This window comes from Lepisosteus platostomus, unplaced genomic scaffold, assembly GCF_059453375.1.
Source record: "Lepisosteus platostomus isolate fLepPlt1 unplaced genomic scaffold, fLepPlt1.hap1 Scaffold_112_H1, whole genome shotgun sequence".
Taxonomy (NCBI): domain Eukaryota; kingdom Metazoa; phylum Chordata; class Actinopteri; order Semionotiformes; family Lepisosteidae; genus Lepisosteus; species Lepisosteus platostomus.
Window position 1 is genome coordinate 144,460 of NW_028291493.1, and position 8,971 is coordinate 153,430.

Below are 8,971 nucleotides of genomic sequence, written 5' to 3' on the forward strand. Positions count from 1 at the left end.
TCTCCGCTATGCCCCGCCCTCCTCCAGTGCACCTGTGCATCGCTTCATTCCCTTCTCTGTGCCTGTCAAGTGCTCCTACAACAGGTAGGCAGGGCTCTGCTGCTGAGAAGCCGCTAGGAAAGTGTCCAGATGCCCCTCATCCCCTCTGTCCTGCAGGTTCCACTACTCCTACAAGGTTGGCTATGTCCCCACGTGGGCCAGGAGAAGGACCTTCTTCAAGGACCTGAAGAACAAACGCAGCTTTGTGCTGCTCACCACCAACTGTAAGCTCCTTGAGTGAGTGGCTCCTCCTGCCTGCAGGGGGTGCTGTGTGCAGGTGTAATGCTGCCTCTCTCTCTCTCTCTCTCTCTCTCTCTCTCTCTCTCTCTCTCTCTCTCTCTCTCTCTCTCTCTTTCTTTCCAGCCCGCTGGGTCCGGCTCTCTCCCAAGGATGAGTACTTCCTGGGTCAGCCCATGTACTTCCAGGCCACTGCCTACTTTGCCACAGCAGAGCAGAGGCTGTACATCCACTCGTGTTACGTAACGGAGAAACCAGACCAGCACTCCCAGCCCCGTTTCCCTGTGATCGACAACTTGGGGTACGGCCCCTTCTGGGAGGAGAGGTGGGCAGGAGCCCCGAGAGCCTGCAGGGGTTCATCCTTGTCCTTGTCCCCAGGTGCATGGTGGACAGCAAGGCAGATGGCTGCCTGTCCAGGTTTGTCCCCTCCAAGCAGAAGGATGTGCTCCGCTTCACAATTGATGCCTTCCTCTTCCAGAAGAAGCTGTCCAGGAAGGTACTGCTCAAAGGCTGCTCAGCCTTCTTGCTCTACTGATCCATGGTCTGCTTTTCCATCCATGATCTAGATGTGAACCAGACTGTGGCAGCTGTAGTGCCTAGAGCTGCCAGCTTGCCTTCACTGATGGCAGAAGGTCCTTCTCTGTCCCTCTATTGGCCTTGATCCCTTAATGCTGTGACCTTCCCTCTTGCAGCATGAAGTGACTGAGCTGTACATGCACTGTGTCATGGCTGTGGCTCCTGCTAAAGCAACACCAGGGACCAAGTCCTGCACCTACAACAGGGAGGCGAAGAGGTACTTCTGCAAGGAGCCTGCTGAGGGTGCTCTGGGACATGCCAGGTGGAGGCCTCACCTGTCCTCCTCTCCTCCAGGTGGGAGGAGCTGTATGGTGACCATGAGGCCTGTGCCTGCTGTGAGTCCAGGTGTGCTGGCAGTTGGAATGAAGGTGGGTCTGGTTCTCTATCCCTTGTGGATGCATCTCTGCTCAAGAGACAACCATGCTTGGACAACTGAGGAATGATCCCATGCTGGACAAAGGGACTGTTTAGATGAGTAGCATCACTGTGGGACTCTGGGTATAGCAGATCCCTCACTCCTGGGTGCTGCTTGTCCACAGGTACCAGGAGCCTGGTGACCAGCAGTCGGGTGGCTGTGGCACCAGTAGAAGCTCCTCTGGATGTGGGAGCTGACTGGACTGAGGATGAGGAGGGAGACCCTCAGAGCTCCAGTGAAGATGCAGAGAGCACCAGTGAGGATGTGGAGGGAACAGAGGACTTTGGAGATGTTGGCCAGTGGACAGGTAGGGTCTGGCAGGAGGAGCTCCTGTAGGGGTGGTGTCCTGCAGTTCAGCTGGATTGTTCTCCTTCTTTCTCCCCAGGTGCCTGAATGAAGGCTCCAGCCTGGCCCTTGTGACTCTCCTGCCTCCACTTGCCTTGTAATGGCAACATTTCAATAAAACTGTGAAAGACCCTTCTGCCTGCCCTTGTTTCTTTATGGTTTATAGGTTTGAATGGGGTGGAGGAATTCAAGGGAAGTGAGACCCATTAATCAATGGAAGTATTTGTGGGGGTTCCCCTTTCAAGAATGCTTCCCGTATTGCTGCCAATGAGGACTGAAAATGGCTGGAGTAATAAAGCGTTGTAGTGGGGGAAGATGGCCGCACTATTCCTTGGGCAGGGCAGTGTGACTTTTTTTACTGTGAGAGAGACGGAGGTGTTCAATATACTGGAAATCCTCCTGTTTCTGAGATGGGTAGTGCTTATGGAGTGTGAGTTGCTACTGTAGTGCCCAGTAAGAGTGAGATCTGGTGTCCTATTCTAGGCTGCACAAACTGACTAAAAGAAACACAAGGAAGGAATTGTCAACATGGGCTTGGTGTAAAGTAGGCCTTCCCAACCTTAGCAGAGGAACAATACTGGTGCACAAACATCAGTGAATAATTGTGCAGTTAGAATCTTGGAGGTCTTGTCTTATGGGTGTTGGTTTCACAGTAGTGGTATTGGACAGTCATGGGGAAGTATTAGGATTGAGACTGGAGATCCCAGTACTTGACTGGGAAGGCGGGTGTTCACAACCACCTCTACCAGCAGCACAAACTGTGTAGATTGAGACTGAATGCTTACTACACAAAGCCTCTCCACTGTTTCAGTGTCCCGTGTCATGAATTTCAAGTGAATCCTAGTCTTCCTTTGTGCCTACCTATAATTTGCACAAATCCTGCTGGCCCACTAACACTGTCAATTCTTAGCCCTACTGCAGTGCCCTATTAAAGCTTCAAGGATTTAGGATAAACTATTTTATATAATGGTTCTGAAGGTAGCTTCTCAAAGCACTTGACAGAATTACAATAAGAATACACAGGACAAAACAATTCCAATAGACAGAGGAGACCATGGATGGTGGTACTAAGGAAAGTAGAAGCAGAGGGCTAAAGAATGGAACCAGTTCAGTAAAGGCTCTTCTACAGAACAAGGTGTTGAGTCTGAATTTGAAGGAGTTTAGGGAAGGTGACTCTGGTATCCTTGGGCAGAGAGTTCCAGAGCCTGGGGGCATAACAGGAGAAGGCCCTGTCACCAATACAGTGTAGACGGGCTTGGGGGACAGTTAGGAGACCAGAATTAGAGTGAAGGTTATGAAGTGGGGAGTAGGGTGATAATAGATTAAACTGCAACTGAAATGTAAAGGCACGTTCTACAGTTTATGCAAGAAAGGGTAATGTTAGGCTTTTATGGGACGGGGGTAATGGCAGCACTTTTGAGGACTGTTGGTACAACAGCAGTGCTCAAGGATTCATTTCTAATATTGAGGACAATGGGTTATATACCCATCGTTATTACCAAAGGCTCAGAGACGTTTTGCTATATAAAAAGACTCCTTTCCACCACTAATTTATTCAGGTTTGGTTCATTTGGGTTTTATCGGTTAAACATTAAATATTGTATGTCAGTTTGTTGATGCCTGTGTATCACAGTGATCTGCACACACACCTTTGACTGAATATGGGCTGCCAAACCTCTCCAGCAAACTTATGTATCACGGTAGGTACACAAGAAGTTTATTTGTAATAACAGGGTTGTTGGTGCCAGTAGTCAGATTGGGTCAATTGCAAGGTAAGAACAGCATCGCATTAACTGGAGATGATCCAGAGATTAGCATGCAGCTCTGTACGCCAGATTAATACCGATTTGCAACTCGCTCGTCTGCTGACTTTAGTCCCCTGCTCAGTAATCACAATGTTCCCAATTGCAATGAGCCCAAGGAAACAGCTGCTGCTCTCTAGAGGACACTACAGGACAGGACTAAGTACAATTTCTGCAATAGACTAAGCAGTTTAGTGCCAAACTAATGGAACACTGAATCCTATGGGACAGTTCCGAATGTAGTAGCATCTTAATACTGAAATAATATCGTAAACACCTCGTGATCTTAAGAATCTGTCGCTGTTAAAAAGTATTATAATAATAAGCTAAAATTGTACTGCAGCCACAACACAGTGGACTTGCAGCTCCTGTCCTGATCATACAGAAAGATGTCATCACTATAACACCTGTTAACAAACATAGCGCCTGCAGTCTGTGAAAGAGAGCTCTGAGGTAAATATTCCTTGCAGGGAAGTGAACTGAAAAACAGGCAAATACATCACTCAGATGAGGAGCAACGACTGTCGCTAAAGAAAGTGAGCGAGGGTACACCTACTGTATAGTAGTTCATCCACAGTAATTCAAACATAAATTTGTGACGCACCAGAGTACCACAAAGCTAGAAGCGTGCCTTCAACTGGAGTATTGTAGCACAACTATTTATAAGTAATATTAACTTATTCCAGGCGTTCATCTGGTTTAAGAATACGAATCGATGCCTTAAAAATAGACCTTTAACAGTCCTTTGATGTAGAATTAAGAAAATGGGGAATTATCTGATCCCGTTCTCAATCCAGTAGTTTATGGACAGGCGCTCTCAGCGGACTGTGCGCAGGAGTGATGGGTGGTGTGGAATTCTATGGGCTCAGTGGGACTCCGGGAGTCAACTCAGGGCTCTGCTGTAGATTCCTGTAGAACCGGTGTGAAATGATAATGTATCGTTGGCTGGTATTATTAATGTAACGTTTACTGGTACGTTTCGGCCAAAACATATTTTCTTTCTTCTTTTTTTCAGCATGGAATAAACCTATTACTTGTTCCTTTGCAGCCTACGCATGCTGACGCAGCTACCCACCTGAACTACAAATTGTATGTTGGCCGTTCCGTTACACTATATTGATGAATCGTACAAGATCATAGGATCTATAAGCCTGAAGACTTGTCTTGTACAGTGCCCTGATAAAAATCAAATTAATTACACTAATTTTTATGGAATCCCATTTCCGGTAGTGAGGCTTCCATAGTACACGGATGGAATAGTGGATGGTGGGCTTTTAAATTCTTTTTTTATTTAAACACCAGAAATACAAAAACGAAGAAAGAATATGAAATAAGATACAGAAATAGACACTTCACATCCAGAAGAATTCACAATTATAAAAGCTGAAACTTATACTTTTTAAATATTTCCATTGTATGTCATTTTTTACTTAAAAAAGAAACTCTTCTTTAGCTCAGCTGGCAAGGCCTGGGTTCGAGCCAATGCAGTGAGGCACGAACTAGGGTGGGAGCGGCGAGGGCACAAGCCCTGGAACCCGAATCCGTTACAATAACAAAAGGACAGACAATGAAATATGGGTTATTTCGAAGTCCCAAATGTGAGATAGTCGTAATTACGAGATATCAAGTCGGAATTCTGAGTTTTTAAGTCGCAATTCTCAGTTACTAAGTCGGAATTCTGAGATACCATAGCGCGTTTTTATTTTTACTCCCTGGCGGAAACGGGCTTCCATAGAAATGGTCAGATTCAGAGCCATTGCAGTTCGTGCTAATTAGAACAACGCCAGAACTGAACCCTCAGCACCGTACTGACTACTGAGCACAAGATCAGCTGCTCGCCAGCTTTGTTTCGCACAGTTTTGCATTGCTATTGAGCTCAGAGCAGGAGCTGATCTTCAGACAGTCAGATGCGTTATACATTACGTCACTGGCCCTAATCTTACGGTGCTCAACTGCACCATAGTGACCTCAGCGCCACTACTAGTAATGCATCGCCCCCGGCCAAAATTGCTTAGTAAAAAAAAACGTTTTCTATACTGTCTGTTTAAAAATATTATATCTTTAAAAATGACAAAGGGTTTGTGTGTCGCGCTAAAGTTTCGATTCATTTCGAATGCAAAGAAAAAACATTTTCTTCCAAGAAATCATAAATTTGTCTCATCCTCCATACTATAATTCTCTCTTGTAGTAGTAAAGCATTTTGAGTCAAACCGAACAATATATTAAAGGAACAAGTAATAGGTTTATTCCATGCTGAAAAGAGAAGAGAGAAAACACAACGTTTCAGCTGTGAAACCTTCTTCAGGTTTGTTTTCTCTCTTCTCTTTTCAGCATGGAATAAACCTACAATATTACTTGTTCCTTTGCAGATACGCATGCTGACGTAGCTACCCACCTGAATATATTAAATGTTTCATCTATATGATTAACATAATGTTTTCCTGAATAACTACAGTAAATGACAAAGCCTTAGAGCCACAGAGAAAAACAAATTGCATTTAAAGTAATTTTAAAGGCTCGAGATAACATTGCACTATAAACGCAAATGTCTGTCTTCTTTGTGGCGCTTAGTTTTTGTTGCTTTAGCAAATTTCATGCAGTTTATTTCTGACACAAGACATAACAAGCTTGTGTATTTATGACAAAAAAGCAGGGCAACAATTTATATCGGCCTTGAAATTGAAATTGTTAAAAAGTGAGTTAAATGCAGATATAGTAAATATATTTTCTCATATAATGGTGTGTTTTTTTGTCTAAAAATCCTTCATGAATGGTTTAACAGACACTTTGCATAATAAAAAAAATATATATTTACGAATTTTAACTTTTTATACAGTAAAGTTTTGTTGTGAACATGAGCCCTGTTTATCGATATAACCAACACAGTTCTGGATTTTATTCTGCCTTCCTATGGACATTGGAATTTTCTTTCACACAACAGCTCGCATGTATGGTAGCTTATTAGCGCCAGGGAGAAAAAGAATATTGTTGGCTTTTAAATGAGAAACCATTTGCGTTTATACAAAATCACAATGCGTTGTCCCAGACATTGGGACATCCTCTGTTTAAACACCTGTCGTTTTCTCTAATATTGGCTCCTGTGCTTCGGTCCATTTGAGAGAGAAGACACTGAAAAAGTCTTGTGAAAGTGGATTTTGCACCTGCGCCAGTGCTGTAGTGGTATCATACAGACACCCATACAAATCCATCACACGTTGGAAGCTCTGGAAGGCAACGTAAAATATTGCTCTGTCCGTTGGTGGATTAGGTATGCATGCTACATTTCAACATAAAATGCAATGTAAAAAGATCAAATTTGTTTCAAAGTCGATTAATGTAAAAACCGATAAAGCTCATGTTTTTTATCTAGTTTTATCTATATCTATATCTATATCTAGTTTTTCAAAGGTCTTAAAAAAATGTTTATCGCAATTGTGAAAGTTAGAGAAGGTGTACCAGCGCGTGCCTTTATATCGCCAGCTTCAGTCTCGCCTGTAGCTGCGAGAAGGTTAAAAGCGTACAAGTGATCTGTCTTTCGTTAAAATAATTGCTGGAGCAGCAGGACGTAGAGTACCATCCAGCAGCTGTAGATGGTGCTCGGGTAAGCGCTAATTCTGTTTTCAGCACAGGGAGCAAGAATGAGCTCAGTCCGGCTCCCAGCAGAATCCATTCTGGTTTGGTTGCTGTCAGACTGTGCATCTGAGGCTTTTTGGATCGCAACGTGAAAAAAAAAGAACAAAAAACAATTGCTCACATCGTGTTACTTCCACCAGAGGAAGGGAAGATATCACTTTAAAAAAATCAGAACTGAATATTTGGATCCGGGGCCTCATACTTATCAAATTATTAAAATAATAATTATTTAACTATCAGATTGTGTTTCTGCAACATTTCGTGCACAGTATGCCGTATTCAACAATAAAACAACAGTCACAACGAGGCCTTTACACCCAGTCTGGGGTATTTTCCCCTTTTATATTTTTGCCACTTTATATCGAACCTGTTATACTCCCAGAAGTGCGCAGTAGCTTCTACTTAATAAAATATACAATTCACCGCTGGTATAAACAGATGTGTGCCATGTCTGCTTTTGTAAGCATTTGTTTCAAAAATAAGTTCACAATATGTTAAAAACACAAAAAGCACAAACTTAATAATACAACGATACAAAATCAAAACCAAATCATAAAGCCAATTAAGTACCTATCCTTTGAAAACAGAGAACACCTTTATATCTACAATAAAAAAGTGACATTTGTATCTACTTTTGAATTACTGTACAAAGCAGACAGAGTATTCCCTGAATTCAAAGATCAGATCTTGGCCAAAACAAGACAATCAGACATGAGCTGAATTCGGAACAAGAGCCTCTGCTTCGTCGTTTATTGAGCTTTTGATCTAAGTCTGAGTGAAAAAAGATCAGCTATTTTAACAAAATACACAAAGGGCACCTTCCTTCAAGCCGGAGTCAAACTGGTGACCTAAGGATTCCCTCTTGTTTCAACTACAGTCCTCCACTCTACCAACTGAGTTATCAACAGATGTCAGGAGCTGCTCTCTGGCACATACTGCCCAATGTAGTGAAATGTTCCGGATGATTTAAATCCCAGATTGACATCGTTTCCAACTCGTTTCCTTAGTCTTGTTTACCTTGAATTTAAGCCACAAACCAGGATTCTACTGTATAAACTTCCGGAGATATTACAAAATGTTTGATGGAGCATCAATCATTCCAGGCGGAAATTGACTCCTTTTTCTTTCTCGAGGGATCATATTAAACATTTAATTTGGATCGAGAAGAGGATCACCATGAGACACAAAACAAACAGTTTCATTCTGTCTTTATTAGAATCTGTATCACAGCTAATGCATGTAAAGCCTTTAGTATGCGAGAGTGAGAGTTCAGTTATGCCAGGGAGTGTGAGAAAAGAGAACTGAAATTTAGTAAATTAATATTTAAATAGAGTGTAAATCTTCAAAGTGTCACTGCAAAATTATTACAGGGGTCTACCAGCTGCCGGACGTACTTGTTTTGGGACTATTTCCAATAAGTACCGCATTAGTAGTTGTGTGTCCTTACTGGTATCTTTTAAACATTCAGTTATATACAAACGGGACAGAGACACAGTAATAATCCGATTTTAACGTGTCCTGCATTTTAACTTACTGAACAGATAAATTGAAATGTTCTGATTCAGAGCCCCTGCAGTTCGTGCTAATTAGAACCACAACAATACTCCTGAGTCCTGACCACCACACTGAGCAAAGGTTCAACTCAACTCTGACTTTGTTCAGCACAACGTGTTGTTGCAGTTGAGCTCAGAGCTGGAGATGATCTCCATATTCTACCACACTAACTAGTCCTAAACGTAGTACACACTTTTTTAAAACAATTTAAAATATTACACAAAGGCTGTAAAGCACACTCTAAATCGATCCGAATATTTGATTTCCGTGATCCGTTTAGGCAACATTAGGCAACGTGGTGTTTCTCCAGCAAAACATTTCTCAGTTTTGTGAACTACTGGTGCTTTTAACACCCCAACTTACATACCTC

The 8,971-nt window shown here is 42.7% G+C and overlaps 1 long non-coding RNA gene across 1 annotated transcript; it reads left to right on the forward strand.

Annotated features, from left to right (window-relative positions):
- Positions 1 to 1,395: 1,395 nt before the first annotated feature.
- Positions 1,396 to 1,744, forward strand: LOC148637643 (uncharacterized). The gene is made up of 2 exons (XR_015931281.1): positions 1,396 to 1,574; positions 1,653 to 1,744. It is a non-coding gene; the product is annotated as an uncharacterized LOC148637643 (long non-coding RNA).
- The last annotated feature ends 7,227 nt before the right edge of the window (positions 1,745 to 8,971 follow it).